Below are 24906 nucleotides of genomic sequence, written 5' to 3' on the forward strand. Positions count from 1 at the left end.
AGAAGGCTAAGATTTTCCACTGCTTTACACACACTTTTAACCTATGGGAGTAATTGATGAAAATGAATCTTCTTGAGGGTAAAAAAAAATAAATAAATGAAATGAAATCTATCTACTGCTTCTCCTAGACAGCATGAGATTAAATGGTGATCAAAACTGAGACTTTTGTTTAACTCTTCTGTTTCTGAGATATTTCTCCTGAGAAAAAAAGACCCTAGTTATCTCACAAGTTTCAGAAGAGATCTGAACAATGTCTCAAACTGTGCCCTGATTTAAAAGTGAAAGTGACGTGACGTAGCCAAGGATGGTGTCCCATACTCTGAATTTAGTCCATCCAGATGCACACACACAGCAGTGAGTAGTGAACAAACACACACACCCGGAGTAGTGCTGCAGCGCCCAGGGAGCAGTTGGGGGTTCGGTGTCATGGTATTGAAGGGGGAAGAGAGCGTTGGTCATTCACTCCCCCCGCCCCACCTACAATCCCTGCCAGTACTGAGACTTGAACACATGACCTTTGGGTTACAAGTTAGACTCTCTAACCATTAGGCCATAACTGCCCCCAAGATACCAAATGTCTGCCATCAAATGTCAGAGATCTTATTATAAACATGTTATTTTAGTACTATTTATGTACTACAATATTATTTATTAATACTTTGAATTAGCTTTTATTTTATATTTTCACTTTTAATTAAAATTTTAGTAAATTTTTATTACATTTTTAGTTTGAATTTTTAAACATTTCTGTTTAGCTTTAATATATTACTAATAATATATTTTATTAATATATTTAATAATTACGTGAGTTGTCAAGGCACTGAAAGTTTTAGTTGACAATAACGACATCAAAATGAACTAAAATATTTCTCTTGAACTGAGAAGTTCATTAAGTCTCTGAGGCTGTTTTATGTTTCCAGATTGATTCATTTTGTATTTTTTTTTCCAAATAAATGAATAGTTGACATCATCATTTGACAATATAGTACATTCAGTGTTATTATCTTTTTTTGAAATTTTTCACCTGATTTATTTTGTCTCTCCTCAGTGATGCTTTGACAGTTTAAAGGGCTTCCTTAGACTCGTGCCACTGGCATGGCGGTGCGCTCTGACCTGTTGGGTACGGCTCAGCCGGCGTTTGAGTCCTGGCCTGCAGGCAGTGGCAGTTCTGTGGAGGAGCTGGACGTCAGGAGTTTCCTGGGCTCACTGATGGAGGAGAACAGCACAGCGGAGAGATGAGTTATCGCTCTCACTCCCGCAGCAGCGTCCTGCAAGGCCTGCCCTTTGGAGGAGTCCCCACCGTCCTCGCCATCAACGTCGTTCTGTGGCTGGTACAGTATAACATATTTCAAATATTCTGCAGCATTGTTTAGCTGCAACTGCGTGACATGCATTTAATGTCTAGTGCATATAACATGTTTTCTTATAGTATTATGATTAAGGGTTATTACTTCTAACCGTTATAAGAATGTGAACCTAATGAATCTCACAACACCTGTCAATAACATGTTTGCTTCACCCAAAAATGAAAAGAAAAAAAAAGAAGAAATAAATCATAAAATTTAGCTTGAAAGTCCTACCCCTCATATTGAGTATACTGTAGTTCACTGTATTTTAATAATAATAATTATTATTAATGCTGCTACTACTACTACTAATATTTTAAATTATTAAATATACATTATATTAATATTATTTTAATACTAAATATTGGATTATTTTCATTCATGAGAATTTGAGAGAGGAGTTTGCTAGTTGTCATGAAAGTAGTGTTACAATGTAAAAAGTCAGCTAATGTCAAGTTATTGTCTAGTTATTTTTTTTTTTTGTAATATATTATTACTCAGACTCTTTCCCATGGCACCCATCTGATCTCTAAAAGTGAAAAGTTAACAGACTTAAATTTTTAATAAATTAATTTAACTCAGTGCCATGTATTGCTTTCTGTAGAATCTAAACTACACTATTGTTCAAAGGTTTGGGGTCTGTTTTTATTTAATGTTTTTGAAAGACATCTTTACTATGCTCACCAAGGCCACATTTATTTGATTCAAATTGTAGTAAAACAGTTACATATTTTAATATTATCATAATTTATTGTTATAATTTAATATTTTAAGAATATAATACAATGTGAGATACTGTAAAATATATATTTTAAATCTCAATTTTCTGCAGACACAGTCTTTAATGTGACATGATCCTTCATAAATCATTCTGATATGGTGATTTTATGCTCAATAAACATTTCTTATTATTATCAATGTTAAAAACAAAAAGTTTTTTTTATTATTATTCTTTGATGAACAGAACATTCAAAAGAACAGTATTTTTTATTTTTTTTTTTAAATTGAATTGGTTACATAATATTAACATTGCAATTGTAACATAAAAAATAACATAAGAATTGTATCAATGTAAAAGTCTTTGCTGTCACTTTTTGGTCAATTTAATACATCCTTGCTTAACACAAGTATTCATTTCTTACTGACCCCCAAACATTTGTATAGTATTGCATATTTGAGGCAAACTTAACAACCAAATCAGTTCAGTTTGTGAATTTTCTGGTTTTGTGAGCCGGATCAACTGATGTATTTGAAAATGGCCAGACTCGTTTTAAATTCAATTAGAAACAGCAGAATTGTTTTTTGCAGTCATTTTTGGTGACGCTTCTGGGCAGAAAGCACACGCTTCAACCGTTAAGTGTTAGAACAAGCTGCTGACCAGCATCCTAGGAAGCTCAGTAGAGACCTGTAACTTCCCAGCAGTCATGTTTTAAGTTGTCTTGTCCTTCCGGAGTCATTATGAACACAAGTGTGCATGCAGACCTCACCACCTGTTAGTTTCCAAGACAACCATTCACCCCGCCTCTCTCCGGACAAAGAAATGGCTAATTATTACTGCTGGTCAGGGGTCTAGTGAGTGTAAGTGCTTGCTTACACAAATAGTCTAGTTCTTACTCTTTTTTTTATCAATAGCTTTAACACACATTTAAAGTGACGTAATGGATTCTGGGTATATTCTGGATATTTTGCAATCTCTATATGAGCATTATATAAAGTTATTTTTCACTGTGCACATCATTACTAACAGTTTCCATATAAATTAGTATATGTTTTTTTTATTAAGGACGCTCTAAAAACTCTTGAGCATGATGTGTCTGCTGATGTAACTGTGGTTTGGTGTATCTGTATTCTAGTTCCTGCTTCTAATCTTCTCCTGTGTTTGAGGGAAGGCAGCTGGGGGGACTACGGCCGCCTGGCTCTGCTTATGGAAAATGACAGGTATCATCTCAGAACTGTTTAACTGACTGAAGAATGCATTAAGATGTAATAATTGAACAACTGCGTGTGGTGGTTGAGTGAACTGAAATGCTTAGCAGGTCAATGTGAGATCCTGGTGCCACCTGCTGGTTTACATAAGGCATAGTTGGATCATGATTTTATATTATTTGTCTGATTATTTTGGTCCGATTATATAAAATATAAATTATTCTATATAATATAATGTAATATATATACATATTATTTATATAAATATAAACAATATTTATTACCACCGTGGGTGCATTATTTTCTAATGATTCAACATTCTGTTAACAATTACTCCTGCTTTCTATAGTGGAGATCAGAATTAGAGATCTATAAATATTAGATTTGTTTATGAAATATTATTAATCTTTATCGCTCAAAATTTGTGAAGGAATAGTAGCTGTGGGTATACCACTGTTCTACTAACACGTTTGACAAAATAACCAAAGCATTTAAAAAAAATGATGAAAAAAAAAAGATCCAGTTCTCCTCTCTCCACACACACATGCTCTCCGCAAAGGTGAGCCTAGCCTTTCTTATTTCTGCTGATGAGAGGTTTGGTCACTGCAGAGTGCGATTTCCAGTCCGAATTCCACCTTAACATGACGTTAGAGACAGATCATTACCGTAAGCAATTCCAGCTGCAGTGTTGAACTGAGAAGCTCTGCATTATCCTGTCACCTCGTGCAGTTTGTCTTACGTGGACGAGCAGTCTTTTTGGGGGACTTGAATGAGTTAGTGTCACTGTAAAACCTGTAAAAAACAGATTTGGAATGACCAGCTTCTCGTGCAGTGGCTGAAATTTTTTATCAGTTCTTTTTCAAATATCTTATATAAGTTTTTTTATACCGTGCTTCTGAAGACAATGAAGTTTTATGAAATATGCTTAAAAAACTTCCCCTTATACTCCTGTTAGGATAATTTCAAATAGAACTAAGCAGTGACCTTGAAATTTAGGAAATTATAGGTTGTTCTCTAATTTTGATCTCCACTGTTTATATGTAGTAATTGTGTCATTTATTTATTTCAGCATTTCATTGTCAGTGCCATTTCATTTAATTTTGCTCACATTTTCAAGAAAACCTGTTCTATTAAAATAAATAAATAAATGTACTCCCTGTGGGAGCAGTGGGTGGAATTTGGATCATAAGTTTTAAGACGTCTGTTGCAGCAGCGCTGTTTTATTCTGCGTCAGCATGTAGCATTACAGTCTTTGTTTATGTGAATGTGCAGCTGATTCTCAGTGTGTATATTTGCATCAGTCTACACTCACAGTAATAACATTTTTACATTTATACACACTAGAATTTTACACCCGCTTCTTTTCATTTCCTGTAATAGACCTGGGTGGAAATATTTGCAATTTTCTGATCTTGAGGCTAATTTTGGGTCTGGCATTGAATTAGTGCTTTTGGGCCTAGCACTGATGGAACCTGGAGAGGGACATTTGTAATAGACCAGGCATCATCCTGTAATGGGACTAGGGCTAGTTTTCTCAGTGTATTTTTTAATCAAAAATTAATTGCTTAAATGGTTATTTTATATATGGTTATCTGGGTAACACTTCAGATTAATGAATTTATATATATATAAGTGTTTTCCCTAAATAAAACTCCTAATGTGCTGCTTATACTGTAGGTAAGGTAGTAGTTGTAGTAGTTATGTTTCGTATAGGGTAGGGTTAAGGGATCTAGATTATGGGTCATGCAGAATAATGCATTAATATGTGCTTTATAAGCAGGGGCGAGGGAAGATTTTAAGTGGGTCGCGGGGCTACATAAACTGGGGTGGGCAAAGTGTAGTATATAAAAACTGCATATCAAATTGCTAACAAGAAATACAGCACAACGATTCAAATACACAATACACTAAAGCATTGAATAAATTAATTTTAATTTCAACATTTACTAATACTTATTGAAATTAAAAGTTGTTATCTGTAACCATACCTGAGGTAAACTAAAAGTTTTACATTTATTATAACTAATGTCAACAAAGATTAATTAATACTGTACCAAATGTAGTTCTCATTGTTAATGTCAGTTAAGGCATTGCCAAACGTTTAACTAAAGTTTACTGTATGTAAAGCATTTCCTTAGACGATGGGGCTTCGCAGATGATCTCATAATCAAGTGTCTCAGTTCGTGTTCAAACGAGAGTAGATATCGTAGAAATGAGCGCAGCTGCAAATATGCAGTTCGTTGTGGAGAAGAGTATTTAGCATGTTTATTTTTTTTTCTTTCCAAAAAGAACGCATTATTTAGCGGATCAAAACCTGTACCGAACCAATGGTAATATGAGCTTTAAACACGTTTGGCTCAGAAGTGTTCTAATCTATAAATCAAACAGAAACTGACCAATTATTATATTTGACAAAACGTATGGTATGCACCTATAGGAAGAGGGAAAATTAATAAACTGCCTGTAATTGACCATGAAAACTCATGTTAAATATATTTTAAAGCACATATATGAAGTTATAGTGAAACTATACATTTATAATTATTACTATACAAACTATACATTTATAACTATACATTTATAATTATTGCCCACACGTAGCTTCGCCACTGTTTATAGTACTAAGTAAACAGCCAATATGCTAGTAAAATGCATGCTAATAAGCATTTAATACTGATTAGTGTTCCCTAATCTAAAGTGTTACCTATATTAACAAGTATAAAACCACAATGAGATGCATTCATGCTTATTTTATAATGAAGGTAGATTTTTAAATGATATGTTAAGGATGAAGGTAAAAGGTCAGGTTGTGGCAAGTTTAATTTTATCATGTATTATAGAATTAATTAAATGTTTTGAATGTTGCATTTTACATTTTGTGTTTAATTTTTTTACTTTTTATTTATTTATTTGCTGAAAAGCCATTAAAGGTTATTAATATTATTAAATGTTTCTCTTCATCTCTGGGCAAAAAAGATACAGTTAAATTAACACACACACACACACACACACACACACACACACACACACACACACACACACACACACACACACACACACACACACACACACACACACACACACACACAAAATAACATATTGTTTGAGATCTTAATCTAAATTCAAAAGCCATCTAGATAACTAGCCCTAGTCAGTTTGTAATCCTACATGAGATTTTATTTCAGGTTTAGATTTTTTTTTTTTTTTTTTAACCTGTCAATTTTATTGTTTGGATTTGTTCTGTAGCTTGTACATCACTATTCTATGGAGAACAAAGTGAGAAAGAGAAAATCCCCATCAGAATCCAGCCCATCAGACTCGGAGACCAAGAGGACATGGTGAGAAACTTTTGTACAAGAGAGACAAAGAAATAAAGGCATCAAAACACTTTTAAGAAAGGTTGTGATCATGCAGAAACAGCCCAGAGAAACCGATCTCCGCTTGAATTTACCACATTTGGCAGTCGTGAGAAACCACTGGGCCTTCTCTTAGAAAGGAAATAAAAGCATGAGTACAACTATAGATTGTGTTTTAATGTCACTATCATCTTCACAGTGATGTGAATTGCTACTGCTGAAAACCTAAAAACATACAGAGGCAAAAATAAAGTTCAATCTGTCAACGTGGATTTGTCAGACGCTGTTACGGAGAAGTTGCCCCAGAGATGATTTCATATAAAAGAGCCTGTGCACTTAGACTCTATTTTCTTATATGCACACTATCTGTTTCATTATAATTCTGACCTCACTCTGTCTCCTTTTGTTTTATGTGCAATGACGGTTCAAGACATCACAGTCACGTTAAAGATATCGCATGCATTTGCATGGCTTTTTTTCACTTGTTACGCTATCCGTGTTCACTTAAAGGACAAATGATTCTCACAGATGCTAAGCTAGCCAGACGCGCTCTTTTTTTATATGCCAGACCTTTTTATGACACCGTTGTCTTCCCTCCCTCTCTTTATAGGGCTTCTGTTCCTGGCTCACATCCCTGTACCACATGAAGTAAGTGTGCAAGGAAGTGCATGGTGATGTCATCAAACCAGTGTCCCTGTTTGTTCATGTTATATCTCATTAAGAAAGGAAAAACAAAGGGGTGAAGATAGACCGGGGCGCTTAACCCACACACATCTATTGGCTGGGCACGCTCTAAAGCCTTTCAGAACTGTAAACCCAGCCTCTAGTCTGTCTCCACGGTTGCAGAGATGTTAATTGGATGACTTGCATGTTGGTTGCCACATTTACTGGTTTCCCTAAAAAAAGGAAAACTGAGAGTTTTCCTCGCTCTGTGTGAGGCGAGGCCGGAGGGGTGTGTGGTTTGTGTTTTTGTGTGTATGAGGTCTCCCTTGTAATCATAATAGACCCCAACGCCCTCATGTATCTGTGTGGTTCTTTTAAAAAAGCTGCCACACATAATGTTGACCGAAGCCAATAATTCATTGGAAAACACATTGAAAACTCTCACAGAGACTGTGTTTGCTGTTTAGTGCAAATAGACAGATCTAGGCAAAACAAAAGTCATAGGTTGATTCTTAGAGAATCTACATGGGTCATTAATATGTAAATAATACTATTTATATATATATATATATATCTATATATATATATATATATATATATATATATCTATATATATATATATATATATATATTTAATATATATATATATATATATATATATTACAATCTAAACATGTGCCACATGTTCTTTCTCATGTTGGTTTCATGTGGTTTTGAAAAACTTAAATATACACTACCATTCAAAAGTGATACATTTTTTCAGGATTTTTTGATTAATAAACAGTTAAAAAGAACAGCATACTGACTGCAGATATTAGAATAATAGTCTTATTTTCAGGAAAAGCTTCAATTTAATGACTCTAAAATGTCATGTAATATACAGTAACCATCAAGTAATAAAAATATTAACACATTTACCATGTGAGAGAACATATATTATTATTTTCCCAAAAAGATTTTTTATTTTTTTTTTAAGTGTAAAAATATGTTACAAATATCATGAATTACTTATTCATAAATATACCTTTTTATAAACCTTTGTAAAAAGGACAAATTATCTGATATTTTAAAAGATATATTGAGCTTGTTATGAGAGTTTTGTTTTTTTTCTGATATTTTAAAAGATGTTTGTTTTTGTTTGTTGTTTTGTTTGTTTTGTTTTGTTTTGTTTTGGTTTGGTTTGGTTTGGTTTGGTTTGTTTTGGTTTGTTTTGTTTTGGTTTGGTTTGGTTTGGTTTGGTTTGGTTTGGTTTGTTTTGTTTTGTTTTGTTTTGGTTTGTTTTGGTTTGGTTTTGTTTGTTTTGGTTCAGTTTTCGTTTGTTTCTGCATGTTGGTTGAACCACAATAACAGAAGATGTCAAAATCCAAAATAGTGTTTTCTTTTTCTTTTTCTTTTTCTTTTTCTTTTTCTTTTTCTTTTTCTTTTTTCTTTGTTTTTCTTTCTTTCTTAATTGCTCAGCTTTTTCTTCACTACAACAATATTAGGACATTGGACAATCTTAGGTTAAAAATGATTTTTAAAATGATTTGCATGTTTGAATTGCATGTTGTTTGTATTTTTTGTATAAACAAATGGCTACAATTTTAAAGAAAATGTGCCATTAAGTTGTTGACCTGTGTACTCATGCAATATAAATTGGTTTGGATAAATGTGTGTCTAATAAATGTTTACTTAATAAAGACTTTTTTTTGTCCTTATTCTTCCCATAGGGATGAAGAGATCCGCAGTAAATGTGGCATTGATGCGATCACATACCTGTCTTTCCAGCGTCACATTATCCCTGCTCATGATGGTGGTGTGGTTGCTGTCGCTCTCCATCATCTTGCCTGTCAAACCTCTCTGGAAACCTCCTAGGTACCCGCCACCAGATCCATAACTGCTTGGTTACTGTTTGCTCTGGTAATGCTCAGCCATAAAGGATTCATGACAACAGACACAACACGTTTGGTATCCAGGAAAAAGGCAGGTAAATTTTAAAACAACATCCATAACATCAACATTACATCTTAATTCATCAGTGTGCTTGCACCTAAAAAAAACCTTTTAGAATAATCTCATGAATTAGTTTTGACAGATTGTTAGAGTATTAGAGTTTCACTCTTAGAAATGACTCTCTTGAAATGCTTAAATGCATGGATGGCACCTCTGAAAGTTTATCTAAAGCACATTCTAAAAGGAAAATAAATTAAATACTTTCTTAAAGCCTTTATATACGACAATCATTGGTTGAGTTCTCGTGTCCTAAGTGTCAGAAATTGATCTGTGGTGCGCTTCTAAAATATTGACTATGTTTGGACGGTCTTTCTTGGAGTACTAGTGTAGTTCCTATTGCACAGTATATACTGTATATAGTATATAGTAATATAATGTCTCTTTTTCAAACAGTAATATCACATATAATCAGTTCATACAGTATATTCCACATCTTTGTCACATTATTTTACTATGTGAAATGTTTAATTCAGCAAGAGGGGTACATCTGTTATCTAAATTGTTATTTTAAATACAGTTTTGTGCAAAAATATATTTTCTTAAAGATAAAAGATGTTTTTTTTTATCACCAAAATCTTTTGTGTCAACCTTGGCTTACTGGTTAGTGTATCAAAATCAAAATATTAGTTATTTTAAATTATAATAATACTTCATTATATCAGTATGTTTTTTATTGTATTTTTAGTAAACATAAGAGACAAATACAACAAGTCTGACCCACCCCAAACCTTTGACGGCAATGTGCATTTTCTGTAATGGGAACTGGAGAAATCTGCAGAATGTATTTGAACATGCTAAAATGTATTAAATGTGGCTGAGAGTTCTACAATAAGGCACAAAGCTGGGAGAATGTGTAACATTTGTGTATGGTTTTGCGGATGCAGATTCCGTGTGGGCCTGTCAATGAATGACTCTAGGAAAAGCCTGGGAAAACTCTTGAAGATGTAGAAGGGCTAAGTCTTAACCCTCCATTAGTGGACGTGTGTAAAAGCATAATTCAGACCACCCTACAGTGTTTGAAGATGGTTGGGTTGCACGATGAAGGGTTAGAAGGGCCAAGTTAAATATGGGAAAGGCCTTGACTGTCCACGCCCACAAGAAGAGCATTGTGAAAAGCCACCGGCTTTACCGTCTTGTTGTTTTCAGACCTACAATAAGCATGACTTTTATGACTTTTATACGACCTTGACCTTGGTGGCAGAAGTTTACTGTGGCTTTCTAAAAGCGTTAAATGTGGATGTGTGGTAAACCAGTTTGTGGCGCAGTTTCGGGGCCGGCTGGTTAAAGTATAGTGGGAGTTTCGACGCTTACTGTCGTCTCTATGCAACCATTTGACACTGTATTTGTGAAATAAATTGGCACATTCACAAATTTGTTATAGCAACCAAACCCAAAGCATAATGATTAGGGTGTAGATAGTTTTTTTTTTATTGTGTTTTATTCCCCAGTCAGTTTGCACTGTACCACACAGGCCTCAAATTACTTTCAGAGTTTTATTTTTGACACTGGTATGTGAGAAGTGCATGAAATGTTACACAAGTTGTTTATTTCTATGCTTTTCAGGAGATAGCCCACAGAAATTTCGCACCTTGCCGAAATTTCGGCCGAACAACAGTGGTTAATGTCCCTGCACAGTAAGTTTGTTGTTATGATGGATGTGTATATGATTGTTGTGTATGTTTGTTTTTATGTATTTGTATATTTGTGATGTTTTTTGTAATTATTTTTTTTTGTGCATTAGGAATGGCATTTCTGTGGTGGCTGCACAGCATCTTTGCTCTCTGCTGTATTTTGTGATCACAGTACTGTGCATGGCCCATCATTTCCTAACGGCTGGAATACAGAGAAGATGAGAAGGTTGGTGAACAGCTGTATTCATGTTCATGTGTTACCACACCTCATTTCTGGTCCATAAATGGCACTGCTTTCAACAGTGCTTGCAAGCCGAGTAAGTGCATGTCATGAAAAAATGTTCAGGTCTTAAACATGCTTTTTTTAATGTTTACATATAATTTAGAATTTAAAAAAATAATAATACAATTTTATTTTTTATAGAAATATATAAAGCCATTCAATTTTGGGGGGGGGGGGGCTTTCATTACATGATGTGCTTTCATTACAGTTAAGCATATTTCTTATTTCATTAATGCATTCAGATGTTTAATGTTTGTTTATTTGCAATTCTCATTATTGTTAGTGATTCTCATTAGATTCTCTATAAGGTAATACAATAATGAAAATCAGCCTGTCTGGACAATGAGTATTTTATTTTATTTTATTTTATTTTATTTTATTTTATTTTATTTTATTTTATTTTATTCACAATTTAAATTAAATTGTACAGCTACAATATGAGTATATTTGTACAATATATATAGTAAATATATATATAACAGGTCCTTCTCAAAAAAATTAGCGCATTCTTTTCCATAATGTAATGATAAAAATTAAACTTTCATATATTTTAGATTCATTTGCACAACAACTGAAATATTTCAGGTCTTTTATTGTTTTAATACTGATGATTTTGGCATACAGCTCATGAAAACCCAAAATTCCTATCTCAAAAATTAGCATATTTCATCCGCCCAATAAAAGAAAAGTGTTTGTATACGAAAAAAAGGTCAACCTTCAACATAAATTATGTTCAGTTATGCACTCAATACTTGGTCCGGGAATCCTTTTGCAGAAAATGACTCGGCTTCAATGCGGCGTGGCATGGAGGCAATCAGCCTGTGGCACTGCTGAGGTGTTATGGAGGCCCAGGATGCTTCGATAGCGGCCTTAAGCTCATCCAGATGTGTTGGGTCTTGGGCTCTCTCACTTTCTCTTCACAATATCCCACAGATTCTCTATGGGGTTCAGGTCAGGAGAGTTGGCAGGCCAATTGAGCCAGTAATACCATGGTCAGTAAACCATTTACCAGTGGGTTTTGGCACTTTGACAGGTGCCAGGTCATGCTGAAAAACGAAATCTTCATCTCCATAAAGCTTTTCAGCAGATGGAAGCATGAAGTGCTCCAAATATCTCCTGACTTAGCTAGCTGCATGTTTGTGACCCTGCCCTTGATAAAACACAGTGGACCAACACCAGCAGCTGACATGGCATGCCCCCCACTGACCACACTGACTGTGGGTTACTATTGACACTGGACTCCTTCAGGCATTTTGGCATTTCCTTCTCCCAGGTCTTCCTCCAGACTCTGGGACGATTGATTTCCGAATGAACATGCAAAATTTGCTTTCATCCGAAAAAAGTACTTTGGACCACTGAGCAACAGTCCAGTGCTGCTCCTCTGTAGCCCAGGTCAGGCGCTTCTGCCGCTGTTTCTGGTTCAAAAGCACACGCCTGTGCACGGTGGCTCTGGATGTTTCTACTCCAGACTCAGTCCACTGCTTCTCGCAGGTCCCCCCCCAAGGTCTGGAATACAGGTCCTTCTCCACAATCTTCCTCAGGGTCCGGTCATCCTCTTCTGCGTTGTGCTGCGTTTTGGGTTTTTTTGCCACACTAGCTTTACTACTTTTCCCACAGACTTCCCACTGAGGTGCCTTGATACAGCACTCTGGGAACACGCCTATGTTCGTTCAGAAATATCTTTCTGTGTCTTACCCTCTCGCTTGAGGGTGTCAATGACGGGATGGCGCATCAAACCACAGAATGTTTTACACACCATTTATATGTGGTAAGCAGGGCAGGACTTAGGGGTCCGGGTGGCGTTATGTTTGGGACCAGTGGTCCCTCTCGGTATGCAACATGTCAACTTAATTAGTTGATTCAGATGATTAGGTTAATAGCTCGTTTAGAGAACCTTTCATGATATGCTAATTTTTTGAGATAGGAATTTTGGGTTTTCATGAGCTGTATGCCAAAATCATCAGTATTAAAACAATAAAAACCTGAAATATTTCAGTTGGTGTGCAATGAATCTAAAATATATGAAAGTTTAATTTTTATCATAACATTATGGAAAATAATAAACTTTTTCACAATATGCTAATTTTTTGAGAAGGACCTGTATGTGTGTGTGTGTGTGTGTGTGTGTGTGTGTGTGTGGATGTCCGCTGTGTGTAATACATACATATATATATGATATATATATATATATATATATATATATATATATATATTTTCTTAGTGTGAAGTACTTTTTAAAAACCTTTTTCAACAGTAAATAACCTTTTGTGCACTTAAGCATTTCCATGGATTTTAAAGGTTCTACATGGAACCGTATATGCAAAGAAAGAACCCCTTTTTTTTTTTTTTAAATGTGTAGTGTCACCACTCAGAGAAAAAATAAAAAAATAAAAACTTTGATTTATTACTGCAGGTGGCCAGAACTCTAATGATAACTAGTTTCAGTTCCCAGAGAAATCTCTGATCCCGGCCTGATCACCAAAAACACCTGCAGTGAGTAAAGAGCCACAGATCTGTTATCCACAGATTAAACTATTGCTTGATCTCCATACTCTCAGCATATCAGATATTAAATGTCAACACAAAGCCAAGGGCATTCATTTTTCACTTATTTAAAAGCCAGTGTCTCTTCTATCTCCAAACAGTGAGCCTACCCTAGCTGCACCATCACAGAATTTTACATCCGGTTCTGCTTTGATGTACAAAAATTAATGTGGATTGAGTAAGGGTGGTTTTTTTTTTTTTGTTTCTTTCATGTATTTGATATGGATGTATCTAATAATTAATAATTAAAATAATTAAACCATATTAAAACTATATGTCAGGCGAAAAGCAATGAAGGAAGGCTGTACTTCACAAAACCAAAGCTCAGAAGGAAGGCAGGATGCTGATAAAGACTCACCCCTGTGCACAGATCTTCTGCTGTGATATATGTGGCTTTGAACAGGTAAATGTTCTGCACACACTTCACGATAGTTGTCAGAATGGACTATTTTTGTGGCAACAAATTGTATACCTATAGTGTGCCTTGGCCCGGTTACTGCAACTCCTCATGTGGGCACTGGAGACCACTACACACTAACTGACAGTCATTAAGTGCTCTGCAAGGAGATGTGATACGCATCTCTCATGTTTTATGGCATTGTCTATTTTTGTCAGGAGGATTTGCAGAGCAGTATTACAGTGGAAACTAGCGGAGAAGCTGACAGATGAGTTTAATGCAGAGAAGAACCTATCTCTATGAAGAGGCTGGGCATTGCCTTTTGTTACCTTCAGATGATGAGAGAATGACTGCAGTGTTATAAGTCTTATGGATAAAATGGCTGATTACTGAGGTTACATTTTTGAAAATCAGCATCATCTGTCAAGAGATTATGTAAGCATAGAAAAGAATATTTAATTGCCTGTTTTGTTGTTGTTGTTGTTGTTTTTGTTTTCATCAGCTTTTCATCAACTCATGAACAATAATAAATTTATAAATTCAGTAATCCAACATATATTATTATTATTATTATTATTATTATAGTAGAATATTGTTCTAATAGAAAAAAATGTAATATATATGTATGTATGTATGTACATATACATATAATTTTATATATAATTATATATAATACATATAATTTTTATATATATATGTACATATACATATAATTTTTTTTCTGATTTAATTTAAAAAATAAAAATATCCAGTAGAAAGCATAGATAGATCCTGAGCTAATTAGGAGGAAAAATAAGGCAAAACTTATCTTTAAAGGGAAAGTTCACCCAAAAATAATTGATGTCATCATTTACTCACCCATATGATTTCTTTAAAATGTCAAAAAAATTGGGATTTCTGTCCCTTCATTGTGTGTCTTGTCCATTGAATGTATTTTCAACCTAAATTTTTTATATTAAATATGAAATGAGTGGTTTAATCCAAGTATATATAAACACTGATCAGTGCACATACTGTACATGGAGCACATCACATATGATAAACCAAAGCTTTAATTCAAGGAAATTTCATATTTTATACTCCTTTTTACCAAACCTTTGCATCCAATAACAGCCTTTATATCATAACATAATAAACTGTTTTATATATTAGTATATACAACAGTTCATTCTGGTCCTGACTTTTGATTGGGTCAAATGTATAGTATCGTTAAAACCACCACATTCTAGTAATTCAAGTAGTCTGCTGTGCTAGACTATATTCATTCAGCTATAAAGTATATTCGCAACCTTCTTGCAGGCTTTATGCTTTATTGCTGAAATACATGCACCGCTTTGAAACTCTGTGCTTATGTTTCTGTAGTATTGTGAAAGACTACAGCCGAGCTCGCTGCAAAAAAAAAAAGCCACGCAGACCCCAGCAGTTCCAGCATCACCACCAGTGGTGCGCTCCCATCAGTGGGGTGTTTCTTACGCCCCGGCCCCTAATGACATCATCTGGTGAGTCGAAACGATAGCCACATCTACATCTTGAAACAGAAAAAAGTATAGAAATAACCGCAGTGAGGTTATTTCTTTTCAATGATCTGGATTTACTATGTTTTATATGATGTTTTATTTAACGTTTTTTTAAGTATTCAGTGATGTGCAAGCCTGCAAGTCATATATATTTTCATGACATGCTTTGTTCCAGACCAGTACCCTTGGATTTGAGAAATGAAATTGGATTAATTAAGTCTCAATCTGAGTGTGTGCCTAGACAGCCACTTGTGACACCACAAGCATATATCTCTTACATAATATGTGTTGAGAATCATATATTGAGTGAACACTATCATGTGTGAGTTATGGGTATGTTTGTGTTCATTAAATAAACCATTGAGTTTGGGTGGGGGTGAGGTGTGGGGGTTATGGGTATGTTTGTGTTCATTAAATAAACCATTGAGTTTGGGTGGGGGTTCAAGACTTTCATTTTATGGATATAAGCTCTAATGTTGTAGCATGGTTTGCTTCTAATTAAAACAATTTATTGAAGTGTGAATGTTTTGCCAGTTCAGTGTGTAGCCCGAGAGTTCGATGTTTTGTACCACTGCATTTACTGAAAGTAAATGGTTTTGCAGTTTTGGAAAATTTCCTCAGTGACCTTTTGAAAGGTATTTTTTTATTCCTAATTCACGTTTGTTACACTTTTCATGTGCATTGGTTTTATTTAAAAGAATGATATTTTTTTTTGTGGTAAACAGTATAAGATAGCAAAAACAAACAAAAAAAAAAAAAACAAAATATAATATAGAATATATATATATATATCTATATATATATATATATATATATATATATATATTGACCTGGAAGACCAGATGGCCGACTAGCTAATCCAACTGAACATCAGTTTGGTCAGTTTTGGAGACCAGCTTAAGTTGGGTTATTTATGTAATAGTTGCTGAACATCCCACTTATTCTGGGAGAGTGCACACTGTCTGTCCTGTAACTGTAGTTGAGACCTTGTTGTGTTGATTGGTGCCTATGTTCGTCCAGGGATCCGGAAAATCTGTCAGTGTGCGGTTCTCGCTGGTGGTGGCTCCGCTGCGTCCTGCATCAACATTGTGCTTTTCTTCTTGCTTTTCTTTCTCACAACCCCTGCTATCATCGTAAACACTATGGGACAAGTTCAACGTCACACTCCGGCCAGTTGAGAGCTTAAGGGTCAGTGACCATTCAAAGCAGTTTTACAACAGTCCTGCTGTAGTACGCCTCATTAGAATGTAAAATAAAACTGAAAGTGCTTTTTTGTGTTGTTTGCAGAAGTTGAATGTTTTGAATTTGATCTTTTACTGTATTCTACTGTCTAGAATCCAGTAATTACCCAGTTCTTCCCCACCCTGCTCCTGTGGGCCTTTTCCATTCTCCTAGCCCGTCATTGTGTACTATTCATCTTTCTTTGAGCACCACTGGACCAGGTATGATGCTGTTTCCACCATCTGGCTTCAAACTCTTCATTTCTATTCTATTCTATTGACTGATTTGCATTTGTGTATAAAATTGAAAATATAATTATTAAAATTAAATAGTTGTGGTTATTAGCACAAAATATTTTTGATGTATGTTAAAAACATGATTTTGATAACCATAATGCACCTGGATTATATACTACAATGTGAAAACTTGGGTTTGGTAAGAATTTTTTTTTTTTAAGGAAGTCTCTTATGCTCACTACAATGCGCCTTTACTGTGATCAAAAATACAGTAAAAATACATATATTGTAAAATATTTTTCTTAAAATCATTTAATTTTTAATATATATTTTTAATAAATGTAATTTATTCCTGTCATGGCAAAGCTGAATTTCAGCAGCTAGTTACTTCAGTCTTCATAGTCACATGATTCCTTCAGAAATCATGATGATTTGGTGCTCAAGAAACATTCTTATATTTTTATCCTATTATTATCAGCACAAACACTTCTGCTACTTAAAATTTTTGTGGGAACTGTGCTACATTTTTCAGGATTCTTTATTTTTAGGGTTTTTAGAAAGTTCAGAATAGTTTAATATTTCATAATTTCTCTTTAGTATAGTTTTAACATTGTACAAATACTACCATAATGCAATAAAAACCTTTTATGTTAAGCTAATATATTATCATTTACATTAAACTAGTTAGAATTGTGATTTTATTGCATTGTGATAAATGTGAATTTGGGGAAGGTGTTGCGCTTGATTGTATAACTATGAAACATTGCATCACACACAAAATAATAAATTCATGAAGCAGCTTAGGCGCTAAATTCCTAAATACTGTCCCAACATTCCTGACACATGCACCTTTATTAAAGGAATAACCATACACACCATCGCACTTTCATTAAATGAAAATTCTCTGTCATTATTTACTACACTCTCATGTCATTACCAAGCCTATATGCATTTCTTTCTGAAGAAAAAAGAAGATTGTTTTGGTTCACATTGACTTCCATTGTATGAAAAATAACACTAAGACATTTAAGTATCAAAATTAATCACACAGGTTTGGAACTGCATGATTGTAAGAATTTTCATTTTTGGGTGAATGATCTCTTAATCAACCTATACAAACTTATACAATCATACACATACACAGTCCTATACACATATGATGTTTAGCCAGAAGTATAGTGTCCTGGTGACCAGTGTAAGTTTGTGCTGTCGGTAGTTGTATTTGCAGTGCAGCTGAAATCTATTGCATAAACATGTTCATATCTGCGCACAAACATATTGCATAACTGCAGAACAACCCCCAACCCAGTCTCCCACCCACCTATGTACAAACACACGTTTACATGGTGCGCGTCCCTCTCTCTTGCGCTCTCTGCTTGCCTCTCCAGGCTTGTTGTCATAGTGATCACAACAAGGGAATAATCATATGCACACTGGCATTCGTCTTTCACAGAGTCAACATTATATAGTTCATGTGGATCAAAACCCTCATGTATAATTGTGCAACTGCAGAACCTGCAGCGCTTGAGTATCTGTTGTCTTTACAGTGAAAACATTGATGATATATACACATACAAGTAAACATAAAATCAACTAAAGACATTTCCTTTATTTTACTATGAAATACATCACTTAATTGGGTTGTCAACGCAGTTTTATGTTGATTAACCACAAACAGTCAAACAGTCCCAGTAGAGGGAATGGTGTGAAAATGGAAAAAGAAAGGAATGGTAAAGTCAAGATGAACAAATGCATTTATTTATTATTCTAAATTTATCTATTTATTCTAGTTAGTTGTGTTGGTTCAGTGTGTTAATTTCATTTGAATTTTCTTGTAATATGGTCTCTTTCAGGTCCGGTGAGAATCAGGGTCACTATGCATAAATGCTTTTCTGCTTGCTTGTCTTCATGGTAATCATTCTGCCATCATTGGGTCTATCCAGGTAAACATCCCATAATCTGAAATACTCTAATTATATGTTATAATAACATGGTCAAAAAAAGCACTTAAATAAAATGGACATTTATTAGTAGTGAAACATGTCATTTTGGTTCAGAATAAAATGTTCCCTTTATATACAGTACTATATATGTATGTGGGTCACTGATAAACAAAGTTATGCCCTACATTATGCCAACATTTTTTTTTTTTTGTAAAGAATTGTCAGTCTCTTTAATGAGGCTATTTTCTTTTTTCTTTCTTTTCTTTTTTTTCAGTCCCCAGACAGATAGATCACCTAAAAATGTTTGATTTTGATATATATAAAAATATAAGTTTATAAGTTTATAATAGAAAATTCAGTTTTTATGAACTTCATATTTTCAATCTATAAGCAAGCATATGTTTTAACGCACCACAACATAAAACAGTAGATAAAGGGCTACCAGTATGTATCTAAACACTTTGTGGCTGGCATATATATACTTCCGTGGATCATTTTCATATGTGTTCACGTGTGTCGTTAATTACACTGCTAGGACACCTGCGTGAATTTGAGGAGAACTGGCATCATCTATAATTTTGTTAGCCACTGTATATATAATGTACAGTATTATACATTATATGTGACCTTGGACCACAAAACCAGTCTTAAGTGTCAATTTGAGATTTTATATTCATCCGGAAGAGTGAATAAATAAGCTTTCCATTGATGTATGGTTTGTTAGGATATGACAATATTTTGGCCGAGATGCAACTATTTAAAAATCTGGAATCTGAGGGTGCAAAAATAATCGAAATATTGAGAAAATCATCTTTGAAGTTGCCCAAATGAAGTCCTTAGCAATGCATATTACTAATCAAAAATTAATTTTTTATATATTTATAGTAGAAAATGTACAAAAACATCTTCATGGAACATGGTCTTATAATATCCTAATGATTTTTGGCATAAAAGAAAAATCCTATAATTTTTGGCTAATTGCTAAAAATATTCCCCAGCGACTTAAAGGAATACTCCACCCCAAAATGAAATTTTTGTCATTAATCACTTACCCCCATGTCGTTCCAAACCCGTAAAAGCTCAGTTCGTCTTCAGAACACAATTTAAAATATTTTGGATGAAAACTGGGAGGCTTGAGACTGTCCCATAGACTGCCAGATAAAAAATAAAAACTGGGAGGCTTGAGACTGTCCCATAGACTGCCAGATAAAAAATAACGTTTGTCAGCAGTCTCCTCTGTGTCTCTCCATATCACTGTATGCTGTGTATGCTCTTCTGTATCATCCGCGCCACAAGAATGCATTGTTTTCTTTCAAATCAAAGCATACGTAGCATACTGTGATATAGAGAGACACAGAGGAGACTGCTGACAAAGGAATTATTGAATAAAGTCGTTATTTTTGTTTTCTTCGCTTACAAAAAGTGTTCCCGTGGCTTCATAAAACCCAGGTGCACGTCTGATGGCAGATGGAGTATTCTGACGACGGACTTTCATACCTTTTATGGACCTTGACACTGTTATTTACTTGGCAGTCTATGGGACAATCACAGGCCTCCCGGTTTTCATCCAAATATATTAAAATTGTGTTCTGAAGACGAATGGAGCTTTTACGGGTTTGGAACGACATGGGGGGTAAGTGATCTTAATGACAAAATTTTTCATTTTGGTGTGGAGTACCCTTTAAGGAATGGTTTTGTGTGGTCCAGCTGGGTCACATATATCTTTTTGTCCTGCTCCCCAGCTTGGATGTTATTCTTCAGGTGGCTCTTTGACATCCACTTCCTGGATGAAAACAGATGTAAAGTTTCAGTAAGTTTTTCTACTGCGACTGAAATCTACAGATGTTGGTTGATTTTTCTTAGTGCGCATAATTCGTTGAGACCTAAAACCACTTTGTTTTCCCTCAGATGTGTGTTTTTGCCTGATAATGGGAGCTTTTTTTTTGTGAATACGTGATCACGTCCAGTCCTGATCGGAACGGTCATGGAGCTTTTGCGTATTATTCCTGCTCTACTGGTGTGCGACTCTGTTCGCCTTTGCTTTGCCAAATCTAAAGCGGAGCGCAATCCACGTTAAAAGAGTGAGTGAGTCCATGTAGTGATAGTGATTGAAGTCTCTTTATGGCTAAAGGCTTCATTTATTTTATACATTTTATCTTATCAAATAAAGCAAAACAAAAATTAATTACTACAATTTAAAATATAACTCTTGTTATTATGTCCCTGTGATTGCAAAGCTGAATTTTCAACAGCTATTACAGTACGCAAGTCTTCAGTGTCCTTCAGAAATCATTTTAAAATGCTAATTTGCTTCTAAAGAAAAAACATTTCTTATTATAAAGGTGGAAAACAGTTGTGGTACTTAATATTGTTTTGGAAACCATGATATATAAAAAAATTCAAAACAACAGCATTTATTTGAAATAGATTTTTTGTTTTGTACCATTTTAAAAGTCTTGACTGGTCACTTTGATCAATCAAATGCAAACTTGCTTAATAAAAGTATTAAACATATATAAATAAAATGTAAACATTACTGTATGTATATGTAAAAATTATACTTATAAGTATAGTAATAATGTATATAGTAATTGTCTAGAACATCCCCCCACCCCTGTTAAAAAAAATCATTATTCTGTATTAATAGCACTTTATTAACATTCTTTATTCACATTCATGTAGCTACAAATGCATACACTGTTAAACTAAAGAAGAAATGCATCCTTGATGAATAAAGGTATATGACTATATAATTAACTGATATTGATAGTAACTTTGTCCAAAGTCCCTAATGGGGATAGTTTCCCCAAGAAAAGGATAATTCTTTGATTATTTATTCACATTCATGTCATCCCAGATGCATACAGTGTTATTTTTTTTTCTGTGGGATACTTAAAGGAGGCTGTTTGGAAGAGAATCTTCCCAGGGATGTCATCTTTTCCATACAATCAAGATCTTCAATAGTATTGTGTCAAGAAATGGCAATACAAAAAACACTAACAAACCTGTTTCTCCATTCTCATCTTCAGAGTCAGGCCTATGAGTTTCAGTTTGGTCTTGAGTGTATGCCTGGACCATGTGCATAGGTTTTCAGTCAGTATGACCAACACAGCACGCACGCAGTGCCCCATCATTGTACCTTTTGGTGAGAGCTGTGGTAGTTTAAGTTTTTTTTTACGAACAAATTTTAGGGGGGGAAAACAATAGGCTTTTCTTTTAGTACATTCGTTTTTCGCCGCTCCCTAATTCCTCTTTTCCCCCCCAGTTTGCACTCAAATCCGCGATTTGTCTGTCGTCTCCACTGGGCGCAGTTTGTGTCATTTTGTTCTTCTGTTGATTCGGTCCGCTCATTTTCTCTGTTACCTTTTTACCCACAGCCTCTGCTTTCTTTCTTCCCGTCAGTCGTGATTTCTACCCTAGTGCGTGTTCGAGAATACCTCGTTCCCATCCTCAGTCAATTGCGTGTCGTGGGCGTCTGAGCCGTATCTCCAAGCCCAGCATCTCAGTATCACGGTGTGACATGGCCACTGGGTGTGTGAACCCGCGTAGTCTTCCAGACGCTCCGCGTCACGCAGTCTAGCCGAGATCCAGACGCCCACGTTCCAGGCGGTGCCTGTTCTGTCAAACAATACACACACATGGACTGTATATTTACTAGATAGGCTTAGAGCATCCCTCATTAAGTATAAAGTAGAAATTTCCCTTAGTTCTGAAGTTGCTTCATTTGGCAACTTGCACTCACGATTACAGAAACAGGTCATCACTATAATAAGATTATAGGAATATACCTGCGCAGAGTGATACAAGGACAGGAACACAATGCACATTACCCGCAAAGCATTGCTGCTGGTCCATCTGAAAAGCTACTTTTTAAAAATTACAGTGTAAATTAGAACAGATCAAAGATTTTGATAACTTCTGTTCATTTGTTCATTTTTCAGCGCATTGCTGTACCTTGTGCTGAAAGCATATGGTTGGCATCGACTATAATATCTACTAGCCTATTTACCCCACAAAGCTACAGCCAGCGGAATTCCATTCGTCCGCCATCAGTCAGTGGTGGTGTCGCCCAAAAAGTCTCCCTGCATGTTCTGGCTGCTGTTTCTTCTCTGTGCTTCAGACTGGGGTAGTTCACACAGACCACTCATTCCTACTCAAAATGTATGGGGCACAACCCCTAAATTTGGGACTCTGTCAAGTGTGACAGTCAGTGACGGTGTTATTTTTCAATAGTCCAAAAAAAGTCAAATAAATCACATCCATCCACCATAAAAAATGTCCCACACAACTCTGGCAGTGTATATACAGTAAATATGTAGGCCTAATTAAACTGATATTGATAGTAATTGTCTAAAGCCCTTAATGGGATATTTTCCCCACGAAAAGGATAATTCTTTGATTATTTATTCACATTCATGTCTTTTTTTTTCAAACGCATACACTGTTAAAGGGATAGTTCACCCCAAAATGAAAATTACCCCATAATTCACTCACCCTCAAGCCATCCTAGGTGTATACAGTATACTTTAATTCTTTCAGACAAATCCAATCAGATTATATTAAAAAATGCCTGGCTCTTCCATAAAAAAAGGTGCAAATTAAAACATTACTAGAAGGACGGTGGTAACCTTGGGTGAAAAAACAAATGCTCCATAATGCCCGACATTAGGATGTATTCTGTTTTACTATAAACATGTGTTTCACCCCCTTAAGACCCCCAACTCGGAACAAGACTAGACCACTGCAGGGCCTAGATCCATACCGATATCTAAAACCCCATACTCAGGATTCTGTCTATCCATTTTTAATAAACTGGAATTGGAATAAAATTTGGAAATTATTGCAGCATAATTTCAAATACTAAGCCACTTTGACAGTACTAATGGAGAAATGAAAATCATGAAGTGCAATCAAGCTGTGGTCTTGGCGTAAGTAATTTAAAAAAAAAACGTAAATTCCAGAACCCCGACCCAAACCAGATACGAGTAATGAGACCCAGACTAGGCCATGTTTATGTGGCTTAAGAAATCTTAAGACCAGACCGCAAAGATCATGCTCCAGTCTGTCCCATATAAAAGCTTCACCTCATGATTTATCTCTTGTGCAGGGTCCAGTGCACCCATCACTCTGTTCACATTCATAACTCTATTGTGCTGTAATTGCCTTCTCCTGTTTTGGCTTCTGTCTGGAAAAAACTTCACGACCTGACAGATCAACAAGCTATCAGGTCGAGTGATAAAAACTCAATCTTGATGATTTGTAGAAGCATGGGTGCATATGGTGGTAAAACTGTAAGTTAATGAGGTAGAATGGGGTTCAAACCAAACTCAGAGAAAATAAGCAATTATATTATTTTTTGTATTAAGCAAAACTATAGTTATGATTTGTTGGTGTGACATGATTTTTACTGATAGTTCAACACGTTTTTCATTTTCCAGGAAACTAACTAGGACTTTGTGGGCAAAAATGCAATAAAATTAAGGATAGCTGGGGGCAAAAACGCGTATGAGTTCTTGTTTCTTTTTTTGGTTTATATATATATATATATATATATATATATATATATATATATATATATATATATCAAATGATATAATAAAGCAATATCACACAAGCACCTGCCTTTTTACCAACTATTTTATATTGATTTTATACAGTGATTAAACAAATGAAGTTAATGTTGTGTGAATTACATTTTTAGACGCTAATATTAGAGGATATTGTTTGTGACTTTATTTTTCTAACTTGAAATTGTTCCAAACAAAGCCACAGCAATAAAACCGTTCTGCTCCTCCAACACAGCACACAGTGGTGTTCTTGTTACTACAATGACCTCTGCATTTTTTTTAAA

General features: G+C 34.9%; 1 pseudogene; it reads left to right on the forward strand.

Annotated features, from left to right (window-relative positions):
• The first annotated feature begins 1084 nt into the window (after positions 1 to 1084).
• Positions 1085 to 24291, forward strand: LOC122144579 (annotated as a pseudogene).
• Positions 24292 to 24906: the final 615 nt, after the last annotated feature.

Source organism: Cyprinus carpio, unplaced genomic scaffold, assembly GCF_018340385.1.
Source record: "Cyprinus carpio isolate SPL01 unplaced genomic scaffold, ASM1834038v1 S000006728, whole genome shotgun sequence".
NCBI classification, from domain to species: domain Eukaryota; kingdom Metazoa; phylum Chordata; class Actinopteri; order Cypriniformes; family Cyprinidae; genus Cyprinus; species Cyprinus carpio.